Source organism: Excalfactoria chinensis, chromosome 1, assembly GCF_039878825.1.
Source record: "Excalfactoria chinensis isolate bCotChi1 chromosome 1, bCotChi1.hap2, whole genome shotgun sequence".
NCBI classification, from domain to species: Eukaryota; Metazoa; Chordata; class Aves; order Galliformes; family Phasianidae; genus Excalfactoria; species Excalfactoria chinensis.
The window spans coordinates 106,974,234-106,991,866 of NC_092825.1; the positions used below are offsets into that span (position 1 = coordinate 106,974,234).

Genomic DNA, 17,633 nt, shown 5'->3' on the forward strand with positions numbered 1-17,633 from the left:
ACACACTTTGCCTTTTGTCTTGTTTTTTTGGCTTCAAGCAACAGCCCAAACGAAATGCAGGAAACAATGAAAGCATTAAAGGAAAATGTCATGCCTATCAATATACGCCTTTGTGGCTGTGGGAGTGGAGAGCATCGTGATGTCACTGGTGGCAACAGCTTAAAATTTTCCATTGAAAAAAGGAATCTGGCCTTCAGAGAGCCAACACGTTCCAAAAGATGTGCCGTGCCACCCGGTCACACAGATGAGGGTTTTGCAGCAATGCAGCACAGGCTGGGAGGCTGATTTAATTCAGAAGTTACAGAAACAACTTGCATTTATTTACCACAAGAGCATGTAGCACAAGCTGCCGTGTGCGTAGAGTTTAAATCCGTGAGAAAAGATGTTGAAGATAGCATTGTCTGTATGTTGACAAATTAAAACAAGCTACCCAGTTGGTTATATGTAACATACCAAGGCCAGGTCTGGACCACGCAGCTCTGCAGATGAACCCTTCCTTGGGCTGTTCAGTCAGGCTGTGTGACTTTGCATTGGATCTGGCTACAGGAGATCTCAGGAGTTTGCTCCAGTTCAGCAGGGAACAAGTCAGGGGCTGTCCAATGGATCCCAGCTGGTTTCATGGAGATGTCAAGGAGATGGATCTGCTGTGCTGCTGATGGAGGTGTTAATTAGCTGGTTTCTATGGAGTGCGTTGCAAACAGCATTGCATGCTGGTAACCTACAGCAGAGCAGTGTTTCTGAAGGATACTCATCATTTCTCAGCAGCCAGTTAGTTACTCAGTTATCTTAAGTGCATCATTTAACATCTTCCTGGATAGTGGCTCTCTCCTGTGACAGGTATTAGAATTTAGTGTCAGGCAAAGTTTTGGAGTTTGACAAGAGCCAAGACTGTGCTGTTTACTTCCAGATCTGGATGTCATGCTCCTTAAATGCCCGGGCCACTGGGAGTTGCTGATTCCTCACCAGGGGAATAAGCAGAGGTTTCATTTCTGGGCTGGGGTGAAAGTTACTGAAAAGCATTTCAGCACAAACCTGTAACTTCCCCACCTGGGAATCAGAGCGAGAACAGAGTCTTGGAGAGTGAAGTCCTGCCAAGCCTTCTGGTTTTCTTCTCTAGAGGCACAATTTCTGCTCTTTCCAGGAACAAACCTGAAGGAAAATTAGGGCAATTAACAACATTACAACAAACTTTATAATGAGAAAGCACATGCTCCTGTCAACATGTTCTGGGATATATAAGGACTTCTGTGATCTACAGGGCTTTTGTTGCTGCTGTTGCTGGATTGCATCAGTGGGTATGAAACAGGCCAAGCAGCAAGTCTGCTTCCCTTTAAGGTCATGCTCTCTCTCTGAAGCACTGTAGTTACTGATGCAGAGACACCATTTCACAAACTAAGGATGACTTCAGCCAAGGTATGAGTGATTTTTACAGCTCAGTTTTATTTGGCAAGAAAAACACACACACACACAACGGCTGAGGTGGGAAGGGGCCTTTGGAAATTGTCTGGTTCAACCATGTCATGTAGTGACACTGAGAGCCCCTTGCACAGGATCATGCCCAGGTGGGTTTTGAATACTCCAGTGAAAGAGACTCCACAGTCTCTCTGGACAGCTTGTTCCAGTACTCTGTCATCCTCACAGAAAAACAGTTTTCCCTCATGTTCAGACAAAGCTACCTGTGTTTCAGTTTGTACCCATTGACTCTTGTCCTGCCACTGAACAACATGGAAGAGTCTGGTCCCATTCTCATGACACCCTCCCTTAAGATACTCCTGCACTGGACTCCAGGACTCTTGTACTGGGAAACCCAGAGCTGGACACTGTACTCCTTGCACTTGCCTTTCTTGAACTCCATCGTGTTCCTCTTCACTCAGCTCTTCAGCACTGTCACTGAATGGCAGCAGAGCCTTCTGGTCTTTTGGCAACCCACCCCAGTTTTGTATCATCAGTCCCTTCATCCCGGTCACTGGAGTGTAAGCTGAACAAGAGTGGACACAGTACCTACCTCCAGGGGATGCTGCTAGCTTCAGGCCTCCAACTAGACTCACCAGTGATCACAAGACCCCGAGACGCACCATTTAGCCAGTTCTCAATCCACCTCACCATTCACTCATCTAACCCACACTTCCTGAGCTTACCTATAAGAATGTTATGGGAGACAGTATTAAAACCCTTGCTCAAGTCAAGTTAGACAACATCCACTGCTCTTCTTTCATCTACCCAGCCAGGCATAAAATCAGAGAAGGCCATCATTTTGGTTGAGCACGGTTCCCCTTTTGTGAATCCATGCTGACTAGTTGTAATCACCTTCATTCCCTCCAAAAGCTTGGAGGTGACATCCAGGATGAGCTGTTCCATTACCTTTCCAAGGGCAGAGGTGAAGCTGACTGTTCTGTAGTTCCTTGGGTTGCCCTACTTGCCATTTTTGAAGACTGGAGTGGCAATAGCTTTCCTGTAGTCCTCAGACACCTCTCCTGTTCTCCGTGACCTGTGAAAGGTGATGGAGAGCCATATGTGCCAACTCCCTCAATTGTGGGTGCATCCCATCAGGGCCCATGGATTGTCGGTGTCAGATTTGCCTACATGATCTCTAATGCAGTCTTCCTTGACCAAAGGAAAATCTTCCTTTCTCTAGAATTGCTCCCTGGTCTCCGGGGTCTGGGACACCCGAGGCATTCAGTAATTGTCTTCTCTGCATCCTTTGTCATCAAGGCACCCATTCAATGCAGCAGCAGGCCCACATCTTCCTTTTGCTACAGACATATGTGAAGAAGAAACTCTTGTCCTTGACATCCGTGGCCAGATTTAATTCCAAATGGGCCTCATCCTTCCTTGTTGCATCTCTGCATACTTTGAAATGACCTCAGCAATTCTGGGACAGGGTTCAGAGTGCCTGTTTGCACTGCAGAGAGCAGCATGGCCCTGCACCAGCGGAGCTGGCTCTGAGTGAGCTGTCTGAGGCAGGGAGGACGTGACCCACTCTAGCACACCTCTGCATCCAATATGAAACCTAGCTGGCTGAGATCTTTGGCAGACTGGAGCACTCTAGCAGGCAGAGCCACATCCTGCTCCACTGTGTGGTGTCTAAACTGAGGTCTCAGCCCTTGGAGCAGATTGGAATGCACTGTAGCCCCCTGCTTCTGTGTTTCTTTGTGGTATGACTGAGACCACTGGAGAGACTGCTATGGACTTGTGTATTCTTGCAGCTCAGATAGTGCAAATTCTGCAACATCCCTGTGAGCTGATCTTTTCGTCAGGATGAATGACCTACCCCAAAAGTCAAGCTGCTACAGCTTGAATTCATTGAGCATTCCTGGTTGTAACAAAAGAGTCAGCAAAGCTCACATTCCCAAAGCGTAGCTGGATCTAGCTAAGTGAGAGCAATGAAGTTAATGACAATTCTTTCTATCACTAAATTCAGCCAGCTCAGTTTGGGTATGTTCAGGAAGCAAACCAATTGAGGCTGAAGTTAACCAGGCACATTTCAGGGTAGATTTGTATTGTAAAAATGCAACAATTCTGGGTTTTTAGAGTTCCTTCAAAAAACTCCTGTGCAGTATTAGCAAGTGAAGGGTCACACCAAATGCCTACCATATGCTGCACATATCCAGTTTCCTCTCACATCTTTCATTGTATTACATTCTGGTTTTTGGGGTTTTTTTTTGTTGTTTTTTGTTCTTTAAGATTTAATTCCCTAGGCTGTTGTTGGAAGCATACAGAGTTACAGCAATGGAAGGAATTTCACCTGTTCAAATCTAGTTTGAGGGATCCAGGCATAGCTGGTTTTTCTATATTGCGTAATAAACATTCCACCTCTTGTCCCTCCAAGGTATGGTAGTCATTCCTTTCATATTCTTGCACATATCCACAGTATCCATGGTTATGCTACACGGGGCTAGGATAACACACGAACTGCTTGCTTAGCAGAAGTATGTAAATGGATGTCACTACCACCTCTAATATCAAGCTAAAGTCAACACAAAAGATTATATTCCACAGAAAGTCTTGGTCTGCAGGTCACGGTCCCCCTTCCAGCCTACCTCAGCTATTCCAGGAAAGTCAACAGACCCCGGCAGGTCACCTACTCCATGTGGGTCAACAAATGATATTGCTGATTTCATTCAGACTTTAAGAGTATAATTGTTCAAACTGGGAAAGTGTACGCAAAGCAAATTTCATTCTGGCTCAGATAAATTATAGCACCAAACTTCCTCTGTTACGTTTTCCTCTAAAAAGTATAAAGACTAAGCCAAATTGCTAACTTGACCAATTGGTAACAAAATACATCAGCCAATCCTGTCAAATGGCCCACTGTCAAATGCTGCAGCCTTTAAATCTTAGGCAACTTCCTGCTGCAGCTTCTGAGTTTCAGGTGGAATTGTTACTTCCAAGAGTACTGTTCTCAGAGAAGTTGTTGATGACATTTATCAGCCAAAAACAAAGCAAAAGACGTCAGGTCACGCAGCTTAAAATAAATGAACAAAGGCTTGGGAGGCTACTTCCATTACTTACTTCTGTTACCCAGATAACTTTCCCTGAAAGCAACCCTTGTGAACTATTCCAAACCAAATTACCTTTCTTGTTGTAAGGAAGGCAGAAAGATTCAGCGCGAGGACTGTTAAGAGCTAAACAGGTAGTTTTACAGTGATATATTCTTTCTCTCTTTTTGTCTTACTAAGAGCACAAAATATTTTAAACTCTCATTTGACATATAATGTTAAAGTTTGTTCTTATGCTTAGTTATATGTTCATAAACATGGTGGTTACCTGTTCTACTTGTTCTAAGATATTTCTGCAGCCATTAGAAAAGTGGACTTTTTAATACTCCACTTGAGCTTAATAGAAACATGAATGCCAAAAGCTCTTGAATAAGAACTCATCCTTCAAATCAGCAATAAAAACAATAGCTTTCTTGTATGTATAGCTACAGCAGAACATCAGTGAACTTTCACCCCAACACCCATGTACACTCTGGAACAGACAGGTGACAAAAAGGACAAGATTTTAATTTCTCCGTTCTTTCCAGTTTTATGGAACATGTAGTACAGATCTCAAGAACCATGGATTCATTTAGATCTTTGGCTGATCACATCCAGGCAGCACTATACCAGCATTCACTTGCGTTAGGAGGATGAGGAAACCATATGAAGGATAGTATGGGAAGTGTACAGGTACTTTCCAGTCAATAACTACACGCTTGCCATACTTAAGACCACTGGTTAGACTCCAACTAATTCTAAAACATTCAATATATTGCTTCGGGGCTTCTCTCAGCCCTTAAGAAACTTTTCAGTATTTCTTTTTCTTTGATGGCTAATTAAAAGATATGAACCAATGTACAAAGATGGTGTCTTTTCAGCAGCCATTTTTCTTCTCCCTAGCCTTGTTTATTTAGTGGTGTTTTAATCCAAGTTAACTATGTCTGTAGCAGCAAATCATATTCTAAATGATAATTAATTATGCTATCAGGAATATAATCGGGTGGGGGGACAAATCCAATCACTTCTTATTGCAGCATACCCTGACCAAAAACAACAATGAAGAAGATACACTGCAGAGCACTATTTGAAAGGAACGAAGCATTACGGAGCATACCTGGACTGTATAGCGTAAGAGCAGAAGAGATTCCTCTCCTGGAGACGAGCACACAAGAAACAGCCATGCCATCAGGTCTGCTAGAAAGTGCTGCCTGATTTAAAAGTGCATGTAGGATCGTGAATAAATCATTAGCACCCCACACTAGAAGTCTTCGCTGGGCTCCAGACACGTCCTTGGTGGCTCAGTAGAAGATGTGCAGTGCTTCTTTTATCAGCCTACAAGTGGAAACATGGGGTGTGCAGGGGAGGAGCAGGATTATGTGCCAAGACTTTGCAGAACCTTGGGCGGATAACTCCAAGCTATGTGGTGCGGTCAACACACCTGAAGGATAGGATGCCATTCAGAGAAGCCTAGGAGGGCACAAGCAGTAGGCCCAGGTGAACCTCATGAGGTTCAACAAATCCAAGTGTAAGATATTGCCCCTGGGTCATGTCAACCCCTGATATTTAAACATGATGGGGGAGGTAAGGATAGAGTATGGTCCTGATGAAAAGGACTTGGGGGACACTGGTGGATGGGAAGCTGGACATGAGCTAGCAAAGTGCAGGTTACCAAGTGATGCCAGCGGATGCCCCACTCCTGGAGGCATTCAAGATCAGGCTGGACAGGGCTCTGAGCAACCTGATGTAGCTGTAGGTGTCCCTGTTCATTGCAGGGGAATCAGACCCAGTGATCTTTAAAGGTCCTATCCAACTCAAACAATTCTGTGGTTCTAAGGCAAGGACAGGCATGCGGAGTGTGACAGGGTGACACAGCCTCTCCATCTCTCCATTTCCCGAGCCCTTCATCTTGCATGGAGGCACAGCACTGTGGATACCAAGTGTCTGTCAGCCTTCCAAACAGCCCAGCAGACAGGCCACATATCAAACATGCTATTTGCCAGGGCACGCTTTTATTGATTTTTTTTTATTTATTTATTTTTTATAAGAGAGCAAAACATTGGCAAAGGTTTATCTGATTGCCTATCACCAAAACCAAACAGAGCAAATCTCAGGCGTTAGTCCTGTATGTTTTCAGCAATAACAGAGAAGGCTTATTTAAATTCACTCACCTCACAGCAATGTTGTTTCTGGGAGAGCTGCACTGTATCAGTTTTTGAACTGCTATGCAAGGTTGGATCACCAAGCAAACAGCACAGCCAGTTCTGGCACTCTAAGGGGGTTATCTGGGGCTGGAGAACTGCCTCGTGCAGAAGCAGGCACTAGCAGCTATTGCAGCACCGGCATTCTGTGTCTCAGAGCTGAAAAGTACCCAGCTGGGACCGTTCATCACAACCCTTCCTCCAGTCCTTGCATTGTTTGGGCTCTCTTTTCTTCAGCCTGAACAATCTGAAACCAGACTGATGAAAAAAAAAGTGCATTATGTTTTCAGCGGTCAGACATCTGCCACAAGGAAAAAGAGCAAGTCCTTCTTCACAGGAGGAAAACATCCCCATCCACTAGACCTAGCGGACAGCTCTCTTTCAGCAAGCCTTAGGAAAAACATGCTCCTAAAAAGGCAGTAATAAACTGAGATTCAGCCTAAAAGAATGCAGGCTGGTATGTTTTGGGGAGGAGGGGGAGAACGGAAAGGGAGGAGTACAAAATAAGAGGCACTTGAAGTCATGAAAAAGCTGAGAATCTGTAAACAAACTGAAGAACCGTGAACAAAATGCACTATGGCTTGAAACAAAGCAAAAAAGCCTCCAACCTTGAGGAATCTGTGCTGCGTGTGCACAATGCAATCCCTAGTCTGCAGTGAGATAGGAAAAAATAATTAAGGGATTTAAAACTGTCAATGGCCAAAAACCCCGTGTATCTTTATTTTGCAATTTTACAGAAGACCTGAGGGTTTAAAGTCTCCTGCAAGCTCTTGACACGTGGGATGAAGCCCCAAGGAGACAGGACAGGCATCCTGTGCCATGCACATTGGCTGCACCCAAAGGGGCCATGGTTTGGGGGATGTTACAAGGAAACGAGGCTTGGGAATTTGCTTTTTGTAACCGTGATGTGTATGCACTGAATGCTTTCAGCATTACACTGAGTTTCAAGAAGCATATGTAATGTAATATGTTTATCTTCTTTAATTTGTTTCTTCAAAGCGTGTTGCCATAAACCTACTGGGTTTATTAGAGCTTTGGGCCCTGTTTTTATAAGATCCTCTTTTCCTGTTGCAGACATGCTTTAAGTCCTGGGTTGAGCACCAGGAGCTGCAACAGCAATGATCCATGAACCAGTCCCATTTCTGCCTGCTACAACACTGAGCAGAAAAATAAGATAATCTCATCAGCACCTGCTCGTGTCACAAAAATGCAGAGAAGACAGAGTGCTTGGAAAAGCACCTTGACTCAGCATGAGCATCCCTGTGTCACCGCAGGTTTTCTTCTGCAGTTTCTGTGCCAGTCAGTGTGGTGCTGGGGTGATATTCCTAGTGTCAAGAGACTGGCTGTAGTTGTTTCAGCAGGTCTGAACAGCCCAGCCAAGTGTTTCCCCTTGGGCTGTTGTGTATGTGGAGAGTTAGAGCTGATGCTTTCCCACTCAGCATTATTGATCTGGCCCTGGAGGAGCAGATGAGCAGCAGGAGTAAAGCCAGAGCATTGCCCCCAGGCATGGGTCTTGCTTACACTTCTTATGTACACACACACACACAAAAATCAACCCAACAACATGATTTTGTTTTGGGTGTCCATGAATGTCTGGGTCTCCCTGGAAGATTTTTGAAGCCATCAGCCCAGGTTAACCAGTTTTGAGAAAGAAACTGGTTATTTCCAGGACAGAGCCTGCACTACCTCCTGGCTTGTGCATGCCTTGGGGGTGGGTGTGCTGGGAGACATGGAGCAGCATGCTGCATGCCCTGCTTCATATTTACCTTCCAAAAACAGGGACTGGGGCCAGGGAGAATGAGAACTGATGTGGTGTCACTGCTCTGCTTGAGATGAAGAAGCACACAGTCATTCTTTGCAAGGAAGGAGCTCACATGCCAGAAGAAACACAATGCAGACAGACCTCATGATGTCCCAGACTCTGGAAAAACTTCAGTTGAAGCTTTTGTTTCTTTAGTCAATCAAGGCCAAGACTCTGATCATAGAAAACCATGCATCGTAGCCCTTCCTTCTGCTACTCTTCAGCTTTCCTACCCAACTTTTCAGATTGCTCGACCAGCCTGCTTTGCTTCAGGAGTGTAACTCTTAAGAGAAAGTGGGGTCTCATCTAATGGTCATAAAACCATGCATTTTATAGTTTGTAACAATTTTCTCCCATCTGCATCTCTGCATGTGCCACAGGGTTTTCTCAAGGCCTTCACTCCACAGCCAGGACACTGAAATCATAAAATGATCTAATGCATTTTTCTTTGCTCTCATTCCAGTGTCCCTGCCCTTTTCCAGTGTATTTCCTACACATGAAGCACGCTTCTCAATATTCATTTTCAACACTCTTTCTTCTCTAATTCTGTTTTAGCCGACTCCGTCTCCTCATTCTTTCTTTTTGTCTGTCTTCTGTTTATCAGTCCTCCTTCCCTTCTTCTGTCGTATTTCAAAATCTCTCTGACAGCCAGACCTGCTCTCTTTAAAGCATAATGCTGTCAGCTTTAATAGGACATGGCCTACCTCCCATGGCTTTCATCTTTATATCTTTTTTCTGGGGGGGAGGAGGGAGGGGCTGCGTTCTCTTTCTGTCCTCCAAATCCCAGTTCCTGTTTCAGTCTCTTTCTTCCCTGCACTTTGCTTGAACTTCTCTTCCCATTGCTCACCGCACACCATTCTACTCCGGCCCCTCCTTGTGTTTCTCCTCCACTTTTTCATCCATTCGTCACAAGACAAACAAGCTGCCTAATCTACCATCTAGCTGCTATTGAGCTTTCCAGTCCACACCCACTGCTGTTGTAAGTGAGCACCTAATACATATTAAGATTGGAATCTCCCTCGTTCTCTCCCCCTGCCTTTCCAAACTGTGCTGAAAAGATTGATGTCTGTTTTTTTTCCAGTAGTTCTGCCTCCTCCTTCCATGCCCCTAGATGTCTTGGAGAAACGGAGTGCCAGGGACATGGATTACAGCAAACTGTAGTTAGCACTCTTAAATACAGGAGAGTTTTACTGTCTCTGTCTCCCAGAAGAGGAGATGAGGCCCGACGTGATGATTTCTATGCCAATGGAAAGACTGAGATTAAACTCAGCAGGAGCGGGACATGGGACAAGAGAGGTTGCAAAAGGAAGTGTAGGAAAAGAAATGGACGTGGGAGAGATTTGTAGAAGATACAGGAATTAAAGGGTCGTTAGAAGAAGCCCATGCATAGTGTGGTCTTCTCCCTTGTAATCAGGATCTCCCTTGAAATCTGTATTTCCCTAAAATAAATCAGTACTCCCTAGGGTGGTTCTTCAGGGGCTGACCGGGAGAACAGGGTAAAGGAGGATCTATTCTTTATGACTTCAGCTATTTATTTGCCACGGTTCATAAGAAAGCCACTTTCCCACAGTCCCTGCTTTCCCCAAACATCTGTGCTATTCTGGGAAATAAAATAGAAATGTAGAAGTTCTGCTTCACACCAACTGAATCACAGCAGAGGTTCATGCAGGTCTGGAAGGAACTTGGTATCTCTGACAGTAGTAAAGAGGAGTGGATCCTGCTTCTCTCCATCCCCAAAACTTCCATAAAACCAGAAGACACAGAGACACTTCTATTGGAATCCTTGGTCTTTCCACAAGGCTGAGGGCTTGGGGATGTCTTCAGTCCCAGAATGGAAGGGGAACAAAGATGAGGTCATAGAATCATAGGATGGCTTAACATGGAAAAGACCCCTAAGATCATCTGTTCCTGTCCCCCTGCAGTGGGCAGGGTTGCCAACCACTAGATCAGACTGCCCAGGAATCAATCAAAACTGTCCTTGAACACCTCCAGGGATGAGGCATCCACAATTTCTATGGGCAGCCTGTTTCAGTGCCTCACCACCCTCTGAGTGAAGAATTTCCTCCTAACATCTAAATGAAACCTCCTCTCTTTCAGTTCAAATCCACTTCCTCTTGTTTTAACACTATCTACCTGCATAAAATAGTTGGTCTCCCTCCTGCTTTTAAGCTTCTTTTAAGTACTGGAAGATCACGATCATGTCTCCTCAGAGCTTTCTCTTCTCCAAGCTAAACAATCTCAACTCCCTCAACCTTTCATCATACAAGAGATGCTCCAGGCTTCTGATCATCTTCATGGCCCCCCTCTACACCTGCTCCACCACCCTTCTTGTACTGCAGGCCCCAGGCCTGGACACAGTACTCCAGATGTGGCATGACAAGGGCAGAGTAGACAATCACTTCCCTGTCCCTGCTGGCTGCTCCACTTTTGATGCAGCCCTGGATACCATTGGCCTTCCAGGCTGCAAGTGCACACTGCTGGCTCATATTCACTGTTTCATTCATCGGGATCTCCAAGTCCTTCTTGGTAGGGCTGCTCTGCAGGAGTTCATCTCCCAGTCTGTACTCATATCTAGGGTTGCTCCGACCCAAGTACAACACCTTGCACTTGGCTTTATTGAACCTCATTAGGTTTTCATGGGACCTCTTTTCAAGTCTGTCCAGAGTCCTTCTGGATGACTGCCCTTTCTTCTGTTGTACTGACGGCACCACTCAGCCTGGTGTCAGCAGCAAACTTGCTGAGGGTGCACTTGATCCCGCTGTCTAGTTTGTTGATAAAGATGTTGAAGAGCACCGGCCCCAAGACAGACCCCTGGGGGACACCACTTGTGACTGGCTTCCCCCCTGCCTTAAGAACCATTGACAACAACCCTCTGGCTACAACTATCCAACCAATTCTTTATCCACCAAACTTCAAATCCGTATCTTTATCCATCCTTCAAATCCATATCTCTTCAATTTAGAGACAAGGATCTGGTGTGGGACCATAACAAAAGCCTTGCACAAGTCTAGGTAGATGACATCAGTTGCACTTTCTTTGTCCACTAGTGCCATCACTTCATCATAGAAGGCTACCAGATTGGTAAGTCATGATCTGCCCTTGGTGAAGCCAGACTGGCTGTGTGAGATCACCTCATCACCTCACACGTGCCTTAGCTTCTCAACCAGGAGGATCTTCTCCATGTCCTCCGCAGGCACAGACATGAGGCTTGCTGGCCTGTAGTTCCCCAGGTCCTCCTTTCTCCCCTTCTTAAAAATGGGAGCAATGTTTCTATTTTTCCAGTCACCAGGGACTTCACCAGACAGCTATGACTTTTCAACTGTAATGGGGAGGGTCAGACTGCACACATCTCTCAGAAGGCATGATTCCAGCCTGGGCTGGCTCAGCTGCAGGCAAGTGCTGCTCCAAAGCAAAGGGGATAAATGCAGACAATGCAGGCAGCGGAAGCACCCTGAGCTGCCAGGCAGTTTTAAAAAGGGAAAAGAGAGAGGAGAAAAGAAGCATGTGGAAGGAAAGGGAAGGAAAAAGAAACAGGGTTGCAGAAAATCATCCAAAATCTATTAATTAACCCAAATTCAAACTGGCAATGTTCTGTTCAATCAGCTGTGCTAGTAAGCAAAAACTGCCTGGACTTGTCCTATCTAGTCACCACAGGTTGTGAAGTGTATTACTAGTAAACGATGTGTATTCTCCATAATGTTCTTGCCATCAGAATTAGGCCCCTGTAAGTTGCATTTCTCATCTTTTCCTGCAGCAGGAGCTAATATGGAAACAATGAAAAATTCAACTCATGCTATTTCCTCTCTCTTGATTGCTAATGCTATCTACTACAGGCTGCACAGTGGGGGTTTGCTACACATACACGACCTTGGTTGCCAAGAATCAGAATATTAAGGAGAAATATAGCAGATTTTTACCACTTGTCAAATAAAGCAGTAACTAAGGCAGCATGTCTGCTGGCAAAGTAGCAGTATATAATACTATCTTCTTTAAGCCAAGGAACTCAGATCTGCCAATACAGAGAAATTGTGGTTTCCTAGAAATTAGTACTTCCATCTGATTAGAAGCAAAAAGATATTTTCTCTTTCCTGAAACAATGTCCTCCCTTTTTGGATCGATTTCTTGGCAATCTCCATGCATCAAACTTCAACCCAAAGAGTTTGCGCCTAATGTAGTTCTGGAGACGAGCTGCATCACAGAGTGCAGTTCAGAAAGCATCCTCAGAAAAGCCCCTATGCTCCAAGAGGCAGAGTATTGCTTTTCTGCAGTGCTCATAATCTGCTTCTGCACACCACAGTGAACTGAAGGCTGGAGCAAAGGTGTCTCATTCTTGCTCCTTCAACAACAGTTAAGGGAAGGGAAGGGAAGACATACCTCTAGAACTGAAAATAAGAATAGGGAGTGAATGCTCAGACTGCATGAGTCATGCTGCTTTTCTAGGAAGGGACTCTTACTGTGTGCTGGGGATGGACTGCATTTTTTTTATAACCAGAATGCTGTCACATAAACCACGCACTGGCCCAGCCCATGTCCTCTGGGGTAACTGAATGCAAATGAGACGGACTGTAACTCAGCCAACAGACACTGAATTACCAGTCGTCGATGGCAGCCATGCCGTGTTCCTCGGGATATGTGCTGACAGCCCGCAGACAGCGGGTCCATTGGATGGTGCTGGCCTCCTTTCCCTGCTTCAAGCTGCAGCATGACATGTAAAGGAACAGGAAGCGAGGGAAGTTGCTCTCCCAGATGGGTATACAAACAATGGTTGCATCAATGCTAATAGAAATGGATCCTGTCTAAAAATAAACAGCAAAAAACAGTGTTTCAGAGCCTGATGGCTGGTCTGCCTTGAGTCTAGCTTTCATGGAGTAAGCCCCTGCCTGCAGAGCCTGGGGAGAAGAATGAGCGCTCCAGAAGCCCAGCCCCTGCCACAGAGGGGAAGACTAACTTCAGGACCTGGAGAAGATATAAGAGTTTGGAAGAGCCCCGTGGATTGGTTAGCAACCTTGTTCCCACTACAACACTCCATCCCAAGAAGGCCGCATTTCCTGGCAAAATCAACAGGCAATGCCTTCTCCTCTGTCCTGATGGTACAAGATCCTGCCTGTACCCTGCTGTGTTTTCCAGGTAGCTGGAGGAGAGGTGGAGCTGGGCATGGCAAGCCTCCAGTGCCACAGGGAAGAGGGGAGGAGGAGAGTGGATGGGAAAGCCAGTGCCATGCATCAACTCAGCAGGGATAATTGGGCAAAGTGTGGAAGCGAGAGAAGTTGAGTTGTTCCTGCAGCACAGCCACGTGCCATCTCTCACTGAGCCAGGCCAGAAGAGAAGAGCTGTGCCAAGATCTGTGCCAAGATCTGCACTCCTCTGAATCATCAACCTCAAAGAAAAAAGGTTTCACCCTTGTCAGTGGTCTTTGGGGCACATCTGCTGAGACGGGCTTCCCACAAAATACTTTGTCTTTTTACCCACTAGTGATTCTTAAGTGTTGGAGACCAGTCCTCCAAGTTCACCTCCCTAAACTCTTTGACAAATGATTCCAGTCCCTTCAGGACCAACCTGCTCACCTGGCTCCTAGCCCTCCAGTTAGGGCTTTATTTTGCATGGCATCCTTTAATTAGAGGGCAAGGCAGACCTTGTGGTCAGGGTGCTGGCAAGGAGGGCAACTCCTGGGCTCCAGTGCCTCTGCCTAGACCTGGGACTTGGCACATGTTAGTGCCTTCACAAGAGACGAATCCAGCATTCTCGTTGCTCTTTTCTCTTTCCCTCCAATGTACTGTATAAATATTAAAGCTTTCCGCACTGAACATAATTGCTACCACAGCATACTTGGCACTGCTGTCCCATAACACCCTGCAGCTCCATGGTTGAGGTACTCTCCAGGGAGCTGAGACATTGCACATCACAGCCACCCCTCAGGCAGATGCTGGGAAGCCATCTGACGGTGGTGGCAGGGTGACAACATAGCTGTTGGCTGTACTCCAAAGGACCAAAGTATCTTGGTCTTAAAGACCACAAAGACCGCATCTGCTCTTTGTGAAGGCCATTGTGGGTGGATGAAGGTATCTAAGTCCTGCTCCGTGTCTCACCTGAGCAGCTGCCAGTTTCAGTGAGACTCAGACTCATCAGCATATAAATGTCTTTTGAAGACAGACTCAGACTACACTTTCACAACTTAATACTATCAACATGAAAGCAGCTGGCAGCAGGGGAAGGCCCACTCTGCCTCCCGGCAGCGTGTTCCCAATCCTTCCTCTGCACTGGCACGACTGCTAATGCAGCCACATGTTCTGCCGAATGAGGGAATTAATACAGCTGGAAACTTTTTTTGTGCATGCTGATTTTCAGCTGGATCAGTTCATTAGTCTGGTAGCTGCATGGCTGCAGGAGCAAGATCGTGTAGGACAGGGGACAGGACAAGATCAGCCTTCCTGGTACTGTACAGCTGCTAAAGATATGGCCACCTCTGAGTCTGTTCATATCTGTTTGAAATAGCACGTGTTCTTAGTTCGGTCTTATTTATAAGACTCACAGGCCTACATTCATCTAGATGTGGAATTATTTTAGTTTTTGCTAAATACTGTAAGAAAAGCAAAAGCTGAAAGTAATCCATCTTCTGCTTCATTAAAACCAGATTTCTCTGCTTGTTTACACAAGGCCATTTTTGCAATACACTGTCAGCAGCAGGAATGCATACAGTATGATGATGATTTACGGTCTGATTTTTGGGTGGTCCTGTGCGGAGCCAGGAGTCAAACTCAGTGGTCCATGTGAGTCCCTTCCAACTTGGGATATCCCATGATTCTATGAAGGCTATGCCTTCTAAACAGCACACTGATATAGTTCGAAGTATGGACTGGTGATCAGCCATCATTCTTAAGATGTTTTCAAAAATGCAGGGCCTCCGCATCAGAAACACTGGGTTAATAAAAGAGGCCAGGTTTAATTACATGACTCAAACGAGGAAATATCATGAGATCACCTAATATGCTGCTATTACCTCCTGCAGTCGGGTTCATACAACTGAGACCTTTCTGAGTAGTGAAATGAGATTGGTTTACCAGGAATTTCAGTGAGGAAAAGCCTCAGAGAGTGGGGAAAGGGAATGGCCAAACCCCTAGGGGAAGTGATCTTCAGGGAGCACATGAAGAGAAAGGAACAGGCAGCCAGAGCAAGCAAGCAGCAGCCAAGGAAGGTAGTTTGGGCCATCCTGACAGATACCCAAATAAAATAAATGCGTGAGGTCAGTGGGGGTTTGGCTGAAAGAACGGCTGTGGCAGTTTGCTCTTGTAGGCTGCTCACGGCTGCAGGGACAAGCTCCTTTGTGGCGAGTTTGATCTCTCTATCGAGTCAGTAGCTTTGTCTGCTTCAGCACTGTAAGATGGGAAGTTTTGTAACTAACCCTGCAAAAATGCCAAGCAGCCCTGTACTTGTCAATATACACTAACTTGTGCATATCTGCATAGCTCTTCAGTTAGTTGCATATGGCCAGGCTCAAGAGGTACACACTAGGAGAAAATACACGCATTCCTATTTCAAAACGATCTGATAATAAGAATGAAACGTGAACCAAATGAACAAAATGCATGATGTCCTGCAGGTTACTTATCCTACTTGAAAACTGAAGAAAACCAAGCTGCAGTTCCAGACTTCCAGGGGAGTACACTCATTCCTCTTTTTATGCTGACAGGAAATTTGAGCAAGATGAAACACAGTATCTCGAATGTATTGATATTAAAACAAATGCTTTTGCTGATGTCTAATCAAAACCTTCTGTCTCCTTGGGTCTGCATTTAGATCGTCTACCTGCAAAAAAAAGACAAGGGGAGCAGAATGTTACACTGAAATACAAGAAAGCTAAAAAAGAAAACAAAGAACCCGCTTTCTTCACACCTGAAAAAATATATAATAAAATCACTCTCAGATGTCAGTGAAGTCTCAGTTGAGAGCAGTGTAAGTGAAAGCAGCTGGCCAGCCAGGCTTCCTATAGACCCATAGAAAACACCAAAGGGGTGTAGTCTATCCAGCGTATCTAATCTCTGCATTCACGCAGCCTCCATCCATGCCACATCTGCTTGTTGGCTGACAAGTGCTGACTTGGCAGGTCTCTAATCTGCCAGCCTCCAGGTGTTGTGATAAGCCACAAATGCCATCAGCATGGACCTCTGATCAATCTCTTCTGCTCCATATTTGGTGGAAAGCCTTTGTGCATGGGCAGCAGCCCTGCTGTTAAGGAGCACAGAGAGGGTGCTCCACTATTCCGCTTCCTTTGACATACGTCAATGACAAAGCAATAATCCAGCAGCAAGGGGATTGCCACGCTGCTGTGCTGTGCTCTGAATTGTTGTTGCAGACACTCTGCCTGCCTTTCCAGTTCAAATACAGATGAGATGGGAGATGTGTTTGAAAAGGCTCAATCCTAAGTACCGTATCTACGCCTGTGGGATGTCAACCAATGCTTGCAGCTTGCAGTTGCTAAGGTAGAACAGAGCACAACAAAGAGAAAAAAAAATTACATTAGATTCATATGTATGTAGATAAACATGATAAAAAGGTACAACACCCTAATTGGTACTATGACAAACCTTACAAACATCATTAGGCAGGCTCATTTGCTGCCCTGTTATCTCTCCAAGCTTCTTCTGTGCCATCTCTTACAGAACAAAATTCACAAGCACAAGAACTAGAAGGTGTTTTCCTCATTCCTTCCCTCTGGATCAAGTAAGTATAAGTCTGTTTGACAGCAGAAGGAAAACTACTTCTTATAAAGGACGTTGATTCTGGCAGTTGGCCGCTAACAAGAAGGTATACAATTACCGCATTCCTATTTGCAAGTTACCTTTTGGAAAGGAGTATATAATTTAATTCCTTAAAACTAATTTTGACCCAGACTGGTCATGCAAGTCTGTGATCTGGAACAAGAACCATTTGGAGCTTCAGCACATTTGAGTACTTGTGTGTGCCTGAAGGTGACAAGGACAAGTAACAAAAAAATGCATGCAAAGCTGGAACTGCATTTGCAGCGCTCACCTTCCTGGCAGTCTGCTCAGATTTTATGGCACGTTGTAATCCAGTGTGGTCTTGCTTCTTCTCTTCTGCGTAATATCGTCTCAGATCTTTGAGCCCTTTGGAATATAGCACCTAGCACGCTGTTAG

At 45.3% G+C, this 17,633-nt stretch overlaps 1 long non-coding RNA gene across 1 annotated transcript; it reads right to left on the reverse strand.

The window, feature by feature from the left end:
* Window positions 1-459: 459 nt before the first annotated feature.
* LOC140261199 (uncharacterized) lies at window positions 460-5,805 on the reverse strand. Its single transcript, XR_011905675.1, has 3 exons — window positions 5,596-5,805; window positions 2,308-2,488; window positions 460-1,149 (listed from the first exon to the last, which is right to left on the reverse strand). It is a non-coding gene; the product is annotated as an uncharacterized lncRNA (long non-coding RNA).
* Window positions 5,806-17,633: the final 11,828 nt, after the last annotated feature.